This window comes from Pleurodeles waltl, chromosome 8 (assembly GCF_031143425.1).
Source record: "Pleurodeles waltl isolate 20211129_DDA chromosome 8, aPleWal1.hap1.20221129, whole genome shotgun sequence".
Taxonomy (NCBI): domain Eukaryota; kingdom Metazoa; phylum Chordata; class Amphibia; order Caudata; family Salamandridae; genus Pleurodeles; species Pleurodeles waltl.
The window spans coordinates 818,073,626-818,085,466 of NC_090447.1; the positions used below are offsets into that span (position 1 = coordinate 818,073,626).

The 11,841-nt window shown below is 46.3% G+C and overlaps 1 protein-coding gene across 1 annotated transcript in view; it reads right to left on the reverse strand.

The window, feature by feature from the left end:
- DHRSX (dehydrogenase/reductase X-linked) overlaps nucleotides 1-11,841 on the reverse strand; it is an 886,103-nt gene that overhangs the window by 196,416 nt on the left and 677,846 nt on the right. The gene's annotated exons all lie outside the window — the stretch shown is intronic.

Consider the following 11,841-nt stretch of genomic DNA (forward strand, 5'->3'; position numbering starts at 1 on the left):
AAACACTTTTAAGTGTAGGTTGTGTGCGTGATTGCATATGAGAGTGTGCTTATGTAAAAGAGACTGTGTATGAGTGAATGTGTGTGTAAGCATATCTGTGTGAGTGAAAGGAAAGATGAAATGGCGTGCGATGTCACTTCAGCTACCCCTGGCATTTTGGTGGATTGGCATCCATGGTCATTTCCTATTACAGCTCATCTTTGAATGGCAATCTGCATCTGTGTAGCTAGATTTACACTATAAACTCACACACATACTTATATAGATACATATATGCACATCCCCTGTACGTTATACTTTGCTGCTGGACAATGTTTTAAGAGAATGTCAAAAATGCAGGCAAGGGCATCTCCTTTTACTTTGGGCAAGACATGTCACATACCAAAAGTAATCTTGACACTACTGACAGCCTCTCTACTTGCTAATTTGTTTTTGTTGATCCCAGTTTTACACATGGATGTCATTTAGGGGTCACCAGGGATCGCAGCTGCAAATTCAGTTTCAGAAACACAGTGGCAGCTTGTCCTTATGGATGTCAGTTGGAGCTCCACTGTCTCTGTTTTCTGTCAATTTTTATTACACAAACAGTGAATAATAGAATATTGTTCACCGTTAGTGTAATAAAACTGAGTACAACTAGCTGGAATATGCCCTACCATGGCAGGTAAGGTGAGTAAAAAAATGCTCTTAGATCTATAGTGTGCGTGTGCTTGCAGATTAGAGTGTGTATATGTGAGATAGAGTGTATGTAAATGTAAATTTGTGAGTATGTGCGTGTGAGTGAAAGTGGAGGTCAAAGGGCATGTGATGTCACTTCCGCTACCCCTGGCATTTCGGTGAATTGACGTCCATGGCTTTACACACAAGCATTTTGAGGTTAAGTGACCAAGGTGTGGGACACAAAATATTTCACAAGTCTACACTTGAAATTAACAACCCCTAAATCAAAAACCTGACGGAATTCCCGTCTTTGTACTATATATGGCGTCAGGATATTGGAAATCTGACTAAAATAGTACGCATTTTTCGTTAATTAACTGTTCGCTTTAAAGTGCCGTTTATCTGTCGCTGAAACTTGTAAACTGCACGCTATTGCTCTCGTGACGTTGAGTTCCATGAAAAAATCTGTTTCAAATATGAAATGGCAAACATATATCACATCATTAATTATAATGCCGTCGGTGTCCTTCTCATGTTCGTGCAGGTTAAAAGCGCCGAAAATCTCTTTGAGGCATTTACTGATAACTGCGAGCAAACGCCTCCTGGCAGGCCTAATTAAAAGGTCAGCGCACTGTTTTTATAGCAGAGATTAGGGTGCGTTTGAGTTAATTTAAGCCGCGACCTTTCTCGGCTCTAAACCTTTGTGCGTTCATCATATTTTACTGATATTGCGTGACCTTTTTAAATATACTCGCAGCTTCCATGCGAAGCTCAGTAGAAAGCATTACTAATTGAACAGTGGCCGTGGGAACTGTCTGTACAGATTTTGTTCCCCTAAGAAAGACGGGGCGTCCCACCGAGGTATTCAGTTGGATGTTCACAGGCCACCTTGCTCCCAGGGATGACACCAAGTCAAAATGTACTTGGGCCCATATTTATAATTTTTTTTTAGTTGCATTAGCGTCATTTTATGATGCAAAAGCAGCGCAAACTCACAAAATACAGGCCCATATTTATACTTTTTGATGCAAACTTGTGCCGGCGCTGGTTTACGTAAACAAATTTACCACCTGCTAACGCTATTCCTACGCACCAGGCAAGCGTCTTATTTAAGGATTGACGTTAGCAGGTGCTGCGGGCTGGTCAGAGTAAAAAAAAAAGACTCTAACCAGGCAGCGCCAGCGTAGGGAAAAATGGGGGTTGTGCGTCAAAAAATGGTGCAAGTCAGGTCAGAGTCAAAAATCATGGCTCTAACCGGACTTGCACCATTTTTTGACACACAACCCCCATTGAAATGATTCCTGTCTTAGCAAAGACAGGAGTCATGACCCCTTGCCCAATGGCCATGTCCAGGGGACCCCTGTCCCCTGGGCATGGCCATTGGGCACAGTGGCACGTAGGGGAGCCCAAGTTAGACCCTCCTATGCCACTTTAAAAAATTAAAAAATGATACTTAGCTCTACTTACCTGGGATGGGTCCCCCCCTCCATGGGTGTCCTCCAGAGGTGGGAGAGGGTGGCAGGGGGTGGCCCTGGGGGCAGGGAAGGGCACCTCTGGACTGCTTCCATGGTCAGAGACCATGGAAGTGAGCCCACAGGCCCCTTAATGCCTGCCCTCACCCAGGTGTAAAAAAAACGGCGCACATCACGCTATGCGCCATTTTTTAAGGCCCGCCCCCTTCTGTGATTCAAAATGACGCAGGAGAATAAATAAGGCGCCCAGGCCTTAAAGTCATTTTTTGGGCGGGAACTCCTACCCTGCATGTCATTAACGCAAGGCGGTTTCCTGCATCCAGAAAATGACACACACAGAGGAATTTTGACGTTCGCGGGGTCGGGCGTCATAGTATAAATATGGTGCACGGTTTGCGTCAAATCTTTGACGCACATTCGGTGCAAACAGAGTATAAATATGCCCCACAATTCTATTTTGATAGTTTGTGCCGATTTTGCATTAAAAAAACGACACAAATGCGGCACTAAAAAAAGTATAACTATGGGCCATGGTATCTAAAGGCTTCATCGGGGCATCTTCATCCTCATCTCTTAAAGGAGTATAGTAGCAATGATGCTACTTGGTACAAGAAAGGAAATGGCACCGTTGACTGCTGCTGATTTTATAAAATACAGCATTGCCAGGGTTCAATGGGCCCTCCTCCGAAGTTGTGTCTTGCTCTTGAGAGTCATCAGTCAGTTTTTTCACTGTAGATTGTCCCAGTGCTGCACCCCCTCTGCATTCCCTACTCCTTTTGTCAGTTCTAGGCGTAACACCTCTCCTTCTGCTTCGGCCCATTTAGTTAAGGTGTCCTTCCACGTTTGAGCCCTTAGTCCCCTGGGGTCTTTCCAGTGCATTGTGATTTCCTTTCTTGCTAGGATTAGTGCTAGATCTATGAATTTATTCTTCATTTTTTTTTAATGGGGTCTGGGAAAGCTTCCTAGTAATGCTACCGCTGGAGTGCTCACCAGATTCCTACCTGTGATAATTTTGGTATCTCTTATTACCCCTTCCCAGTAGCTTGTCAACTCTCTACAGGTCCACAGCATGTGCAATAAGTCTGCCCCTAGTTCTGCACATCTAGGACATGCGCTACTTGTGTTTTTGTACATTGATGCTATTTTGGCAGGGCTCAGGTATGCTCTATGGTATATGTATATGTTTATCAATTAGAACCGGGCATTTCTAGATACTTTGTAAACCTGGGCTGTGATGTTACTCCACCGCTCATCGGCTATGTGTTCCCCAATGTCTGCCTGCCATTGGGTTTTTAGAGTTTCTAGAGGGGTTAGTGCGTCTGCTTGCAGTGTTTTGTAAATTGTTGACACTACCTTTTTGTCTCCCCTATTGTGCAGATGGTGTGGCTTCCTGTGTGTGTGGGTGGTCCCCTTACTTCCTGCTTCTAGTGTCGCTGTATCAGAGCTGTTAGGGATCTGTGTATAAGGAACATCCCGGGCGGGATTCCGCAGAGTGCCATCATGTCCATATATGTCATGAGCACTCCATTCCTGTAGAGTTCTCCTATTGTGGTGATTCCATGCTTCTCTAGTTTCTGGATCCCCGTTATGGAGCTCCCACCGAGGAGTAGAGTCAGGTATCTCAGGGGAATTTTCAGTGAGTATGGGGACTTAACTCGTGCACACTGCAGGCTACATTTCCAGCATGCGTTTATGACTTGATGTTCCAGTGATTTTGTCTCCTTCCTTCCCCCTTGGGCTAGTAGTATCCCTGTGAGAGTTGCTGCTACTTTCTCCCCCCTGGGGTTTTCTGCCTCTACGGTTATTGCTGTGTGCCACTCTTTTGCCAGCCATTGGAGCTGTCCCGCCAGATAGTATAGCTCCATGTCTGGAGCTGCTAGTCCGCCTTCTACTGTGGGTCGCTGATGTTTGTGCAAGGCCATTCTGTGGCGTCCCACCCCCCATATGTAGCTAGTAATGATGGAGTTAATTTCCCTGAAGGTTGCTCTGGGTATCAACACCGGCAGGGTCGAGAAGCTATATAGCATTCTTGGTAACGCCACAATTTTTATCAAAGCCACTCGGCTGGTTACTGAAAGGGGCAGTGTCTTCCAGAACTGGGCAGCTGTTTTTAATGTCCGTATGGCTTGGTTTGCATTTCCTTGTAGCAGGTCTCCCAGCTCATGATATATCTTAACACCAAGATATCTGAACATTGTCGGAGACCATCCCATATTCTGGATGGTTGTGATCTGGGGGGTCCCCTTCTGCAGTGGGAAAAGAAGGGATTTCTGCCAATTGATATGGATGCCTGAAAGGCCCCCAAACCAGTCCAACAGGGCCATGGCTTTGGGCAGATCCCTGTTTGGGTCCTTCATAAATAGTATCATATCGTCTGCGTAGAGTGCAATCTGGTGCGTTCTTTCCCCTATGGATATTCCCTCATAGTGTTCCTCTGTTCTGGCCATCAGCGCCAATGGTTCTACCGCGATGGCGAACAGTAGTGGTGATAACGAGCATCCTTGTCTGGAGCACCTCCCTATATTATATGAGTTCGATATTTTTCGCCCCGTGCGGACTCTTGCTGTAGGGGTGGTGTATAACAGCCTAGACCACCTGAGGAACCCTGGTCCCAGACCCATCTTGCTCACTATTATTTGTAGATAGTCCCATCAGAGGCCATCAAATGCTTTCTCAATATCCACTACCAGCACGGCCATGGTGGAGAGGTTTGGGGAGCCAGAGTGCATTATTCCTACCAGTCATCTAATGTTTATGGCTGTGTTGCGATTTGGAATGAAGCCTGTTTGGTCGGGGTGGATTAATTTTTCCAATGTGGGGCATCAGCCTGGTGGCAAGGATACGACTCAATATTTTATAGTCCATATTCAACATGGATAGTGGACGGTATGATCTCACGTCTGTAGACGAGCGATCTTGTTTTGGCAATGGTTCCACAATGGCTTCATTTGTAGACCTGGGCAGATTACCATTCTCCAACGCCTCTCCGTATATGTCACTGAGCTGTGGTGCCAATAGGTCCACGTACTCTTTCAAAATTTCTGCTGGCAGCCCATCTGCTCCTGGTACTTTCCCTCTGGCCATTGCCTCCACTGCTGCGGACACCTCCTGTGGGGTTATCACCTCCCCCAGTATTTGCTGGTCCTCTCCACTCAAGGTTTGAAACCGAATGTTTTCCAAACATCTCAGTCGGTGTAGTTCTAGGGGTGCTGAGGGGGGGCATATAGTGCTGCGTAGTATTTGGCAAAGCTGGCATTGATTTCTCCCTGACCAAATAATTTTCTACCCTCCGAGTCCTCTATTTCCATCACCAGGGACTGTTGCCTCGGTGGGGACGCCAGCCAGGCCAATAATGCTCCCGCCTTGTCCCCCTCAATATGTTATCTACTGATGTATTTCTTGTAATCGAATCGCCTGAGTTTTTCAAGGGTGCTTCCTATCTTATACTTGGTCTCTGATATACTGGGTGTCAGATCTGGATTATCTGGTCTATTACGCTCCAAGGTTCTCAGTGTTTTCTCATATTTATCAAGTTTCCCTTCTATTGACCTCCGAACCCCCTGCGTTCCTGCTATGCATTGGCCCCTGATTGTCACCTTGAACGCCTCCCATTCTTGCATTCGGGAGGAGGCTGAGCCTGCGTTGTGAGTGAAAAACTCCTTAATTGCTTCTCTGATAGTTTGTCGATAGGCGCTATCTTCTAATGATTCTACGTTCATTCGCCAGTCTGGTATGGGGGGCGGTCTCTCCGCCAGTCTAGAATAAGCAGTAGTGGGTTGTGGTCAAATACTGTGCGGCATAGATATTCTGCACTGCGTACCGTGCAATTTACATCCGGGGAAGTCAGGATTGCATCCAGACGGACGTGTAGGCTATACATAGGGGAGTAGAACGAGTAGTCCCTCTCTTGCGGGTGGAGGTGCCTCCACGTATCAATAAATCCCCAGTTCCTCTGCCAGTATGTGAAGTTCTTGGCTGTCATGTGTATAGGGGAGGTCTCCAGGGGTGGGTGAGATCTGTCTAGGACTGTGTTTGACACACAATTGAAATCTCCTCCCACTACTGTTGACTGAGGCAGGTGGGGACCCCAAGTACAACACAGTGCTTGTAGGAAAGAGCTTTGGTCCTGGTTGGGGGCGTAGATTCCTGCCCGTTTGATGTCTCTTCCCCCTAATCGACCCTTCACCAGCACATAGCGCCCGTCCCTATCTATAATTGCATCAGTTTTTTGGAAAGAGGTCCCCGGGCGTATCCATATCAGGACCCCTCTTGCGTATGCCGAGTATTCTGTGGCATATATCTGACCTCTCCATCTTTTTGTCAGAGCTGTTACCTCTTTCCCTATCAGGTGGGTTTCCTGTAGGATTGCTATTTGCACCCCTCGCCTTTTGAGCTGATTACATACCCTGTATCGTTTACCTGTTCAATCCTCTCATATTCCAGGTGAGGAATTTATGATCTAGCGGCTTTTCCATATGTCTTTGTTGTGAGGGAGTCTTTGGTGTGGCTGCGCCCATACCCCTGTCTTGTGTGCGATAGCGCCCTGGAGCCTTGCCGATTAGTTCTTCTATATGAGTCTATTTCCCTTATTTGAAACCCTCTAATTACTAACTTGACAACTTTTTTGTAAACCAAACTCCCATTCCCCAGGACCGTGTGAGAACTTTCCCCATCCAAACTGTCCCCAACTTGTTGACCATTGTGTATAGGGGGGCTAAGCTGGGGCCATGTGCCTAGCCTGTGAGCCCTGAATCAACGCATATGTATTACATTACATGTGTCTTCTCCCCGGTGTCCCCATACCCCGGTTATACTTGTGGTGAGTGGATTGCGACATCACCCCACGGCTGTGGGGCTTGCCCTGTTTTATCAGTGTCTGTGGTTGAAGTCTTGATCTGTTGATCTGTCCAGCACTGCCAGTCCTTACGTCTACTGTTCTGCTTTTGCTATATGCCGTCTATCCATGTTTCTCCGGCTTTCGCATGGGCACGCGTATGTCCTCTTTGGTGTGTCAGATGATCTCGTCTGATGTCCCGGGGGTGATTCGCGGGAAGCCCTCAGCTGTGTCCTGTGATGAGCAGGAGATTTCATCAGGTCCCGAGTCCTGTTCTGACAGGGATTCAGACCGGCGCGGGGAGGCAGCGCCTCCATGTCCCAGGGACGCCACTGCCTTCACAGCGTCTTGTCTTTCCCGTATGGTTTGATTGAGTGGCGGGGTCATGTCCACAATGCGTTTCTCTCTCCGCCGGGAGGGCCCTCCTCTTTTTCTGCTCATTCCTTCCCTATATTGTTTCTCTGTCGGGCCTTGCTCGTCCAACCATTCCGGCGCTTGCTGTGGCGTTGTGAAGAAAAGTGTGTCATTATTCGTGGTGATCTTTAATTTGTCCGGTAATAGCATGGCATACTGGATGCCTTGTTCTCCAAGGCGCCGTTTGACCTCCAGAAAGGTGGCTCTTTGCTTCTAAGTGTCTTTAGTAAAGTCCGGGAAGATCATTACTCGTTGTCCCCCCACCTTGATCTCGCCCTTTTTCTGTGCTTGCGACAGGATAAAGTCTCGGTCTTTGAAATGCAAAAGTTTTGCTACAATCGGGTGTGGTCTTGCACCTGGTGGGGGAGACCTCGCAGGTACACTGTGGGCTCTTTCTATTGCGAAGTGTTGTGTTAGGCCCTCTGGTGCTATTTCTTTGTTTATCCACTGCTCTAGGAAGGATTCTACATCTGGCGCTTCGCGTTCTGATTTTTCGGGGATGCCCATCAGGCGCAGGTTGCTTCTACGAGCTCTGTTTTTGGCATCCTCCACGCGTGACTCAAGTATTTTAACCCTGGACGTCAAACAAGTCACGGTTTTGGAGAGTGCCTTATATTCAGGAGTAAGTTGTTCTAGTGATTTTTCATTGGCCACCACTCTGCCGGTCAACTTCCTGTGATCGCCTCTTAAGAGCATCAAGTCTACAGACAGGGTGTCTATTTTGAGTTCCAGGGCTTCTCTAGATGCTTGAATTGCCTGCAGCAAGGTGTCTGTGGTAGTGCCCCCATTGGCCTCCCCATGTGTTCTTTCTTTTGTTGAGCTGCTATCTTCTCCTGGGCCCTCGCGCTTCTTGGGTTTGCCCATTTTCAGTTGATGCAGTGATTTTGCTATGTGCGGTCCTCTGCCTGTGCTGATTGTTTCCTTGATGTCCTTTATTCTGTTTCTTGTGGTGAGGAGGGCTCTGCTTACTTTTTTTCTCTCCGTCAGTGCATATTGCCGTTTCCGCGATTCGTGCTGCCCTGATTTAATGAGCTGGATATCTGGTCGCGGTCATGTTTTTGCCGTCTGTTCCCCTGCGGCGCCCGCTCTGTTCTCCCCCTAGCTGTGTTTGCTACTTTGGGACCCTTTTCAGGGGAGAGGGCCTTATTCTGGTTCTCCGGCCACCCGCCCCCGGGCCCCGCCGGGCCCCACGCCGCTCTGGTCGTCCAGGCTTGCGGTATATGTCACTTGCGGTCCCCGGAGCCTCCCCAGGCGCACCGCCGGGTCTCCGCGTTGCTTTCTGGACCCCTGCCTCATAGCCTCCTCCGCTTCTCCTCCTCCCTTGCAGAGGGGCCGAGACGGGCGCCCACGGCCTTCCTCGTGCCCCCGCCGGCTCCCTCTTGGGTTGCCGCTAGGGCCTGGCTCTCTTCGCAGGCACCTTCCTTTGGCCCCCCTTACAGCTCGCTTGGTCCGTTGCTCCGGGGCCGGTGCAGGCGCCGAGCGTGCTCCCCGCGCTCCGGTTTCTTCTTGCTGTGCCGGGATTGAGAGGCCCCTCAGTTCTCCGCCTGCGCTCAGATTTTAGTCTTGCGTCTCTGCGGGGCCGACATTTTGCCTCACCGCTCCGTTTCAGTTTCGGGGCCGCAGAGCCGTCCAAATACTGCTATGGTTTCTTCGGTTACCGTTTCTCAGTGCACCGGGGGTATCTTTATGTGCCACATGTTTTTCTTGACCTTTGTCCTGACCCTGGTCCAGGAGTCAGGATTATTTGTGCGAGAATCGGTGGCCGCCGGGAGCTCCGCTTTACGAGTGCTGCTTCATCGGCCTCTAGCCAAGCCCCTCTCTGTGGCTCATATTCAATGCTTCAAATGGGGAAAAAATAAATGCAGGTACTCACCAACGAAGAGTGGGATGGGGTGAGTGGGCTTGGTTAGTATGCAATCATTTAATGAAATAAGAACGCTGTGCAACAACAGTGGCCCATGATCTTTGAAAGTTGGGGAGCTCAGTATCCAACTCGAATTCCAACGATCAACCAGCTTTCTCCACCCTGATGTTTTTTAAAGTGTGGCAAAACAGTGAAATTTCACATGAGTTCTGAACACACACTAGTGAAATATACCAGCCCTTTCATGAGGTGTCACTTTAGGAGTATAATAGTTTCTCACATGCCTTAAGGCATTTGTGAGGAAATAGTGGTAAAATGGTACGTATTGCAGCACAATTACCACAAAACAGTATAAAAACCTGTGGTGATGCAGGCAGTTCAGACCATTTGGGTGTGTGTCATCTTGTGTCAAAATTAAGCTCTCCCCAATTCTCCACATTTAGCGAGATGGAAGTAGGTTGCAATTTGCTAGCACTTCAAGGTGCAGAATGATTTTCCAGCATTGTAGCTGTAGTTTTGAAAAACATTTAATTAAGGCAAGTTTGTAACTGCCTATAGATATTCCGTACAAAAGGCAATGGTAAAATGGTTCAAAGACACACTTTTAGAAAGTCCAATATTGACTCATTTTGATTCACGATTTCTGGATGATGTGTGGCTCCTAAGTGAACCATCTTGACCAGAAGCACACATTTCTTTGTTTGTTGAATCCCAATGATTTCCTGCCCAAAGTTCCTTTATCCATTATCCCCCTAGAAGTAGGAGATTACTGATCGCAATATTCACAATATTGCAAATTGATATCCCTTTATCTGTTGCTTTTGATTGTGCAAGTTGAACTACTCATTTTGTAAAATGTGCTCACTGTTTTATATGGTATATACTACGGATGAATAGGGTGCTCTAGGCACTCTCATCTTTGACAACTAAGAATTTGACTTAGTTGGAGCTTTGAGGTGATTTTCCCAGGAAATTTGCAAACGTGAAACTTAAACATGAAACTACATTTCCAGCTGTATACTGTGAAGCCTTCTGTGCAACTGTAGTTTGAATGCTAAAAACACATCCAATGAGAAGCAAAATGTATTCTATGATTTATTTGTACAGTACAGATACATCAACCATAAGGCTTTTTTTTCCAAATACTCATAAATATGTATATTGTTAAGGAGTATATGGAGACCTAAGCCATTCGTTAATAATAATACAACTACCACACCTTTTCAAGTTCCCAGTTGCAATAAGCAGAAAATGATTAGATATTTCTTTTAACAAAAGAAAAGAAAAGCAATATAACAATGGTCAGTTATGCTATGTGATTTTCAGTGAAAATATGATTCTCTTAAGTGACAGAAAAAATGGAGGAGCTATTTTTTTTATTCTACTTGTGACTTCCCTAATTGACTACTTTGTGTGATCTTTGACAACGTGCATCATCTCCGTGTCTGCATACAATATCTGGAAAAACAGTTAGGACCTGTTTTAGAACTCAGCGGATGGGTTACTCCATCACAACAGTGACAGATATCCTGTCTGCCAAAATCTAAATCCCATTGGATAGAATGGGATTTAGATTTTGGTGGCTGGAATATCCGTCACAGTTGTGATGGAGTAACCCATCTGACGAGCTCTAAATGAAGCACATAGTGTTTTAAATTAATTCAAAGCCAATATTAAATGCTATTCTGTTTTTAAATAAGTGGACAAAACGCTGTTAACGTAAATTAAGCACTTTAGTGTAAATTAGGCTTGATTGGCCACTGGCTGAAAGTAGAATGGCTTTATGATATACTAGGTTGATGCTTTTAAGGGGAACAGTCTGCCACATTGTGGTTGTCCTGCACTTCTTGAGCACATCCAAGCTTCCTTGGCTAGATTTTACTCCAGTAAAATGAATGTAAGAATGGATTTTGCCAGCTGGATAACGTTTCAATCATCCGAAGACCAGATGCAATGAGAATTGACTACTTAACAATGAGATTCCAGATGGCAAAAAATGTTCTTCTTATATTAAGCTATTAGTTGTGCTTGTTTTTCCCCCCTTATTGCCCTTGATCCATGACCGATAATTTTTAGATATTTTTCAGATTCTCTGACATAGAGGTGTGTGCTGGGATTGGCGGAGTCATGAAAAAAAAGCAAAAATGAGCTGCTGCCACTCAGTGCAAATCCATGGTGGTGCTCAGGTGCCTGAGTAGTGCACGGCTATTCTCCCCTCTGACAGTCTTGGTATCAGAGGCAACTGACAAAATTATTGAGCTTTCCTTGCTGCTCCCATGTATATCGGTACTCTCCTTGGCCAAAGAGAAGATCCAGTACTCAAGGGGAGATAATTAGGAGGTGCTGGTACTCAGTACCGGTGAGTGCAGGTCCACTTAAAGCACTGCCAATATTACTTAAATGTCTTTACAGCTTCTAGGCAAACACAAACGAAAAAGACTCTGAGGGAGCTACAAAAGTCTGAGGTCATCTATTTTTAATATTATTCATGCAATTCAGTTTGCATTATTTATGCTTTCCTAATCAGAAATGGCATGGAGTGTGCCTCAAACCTAGTTTCGTCACCCACATTTTAAACAAGAGAAAACTGTATTTTT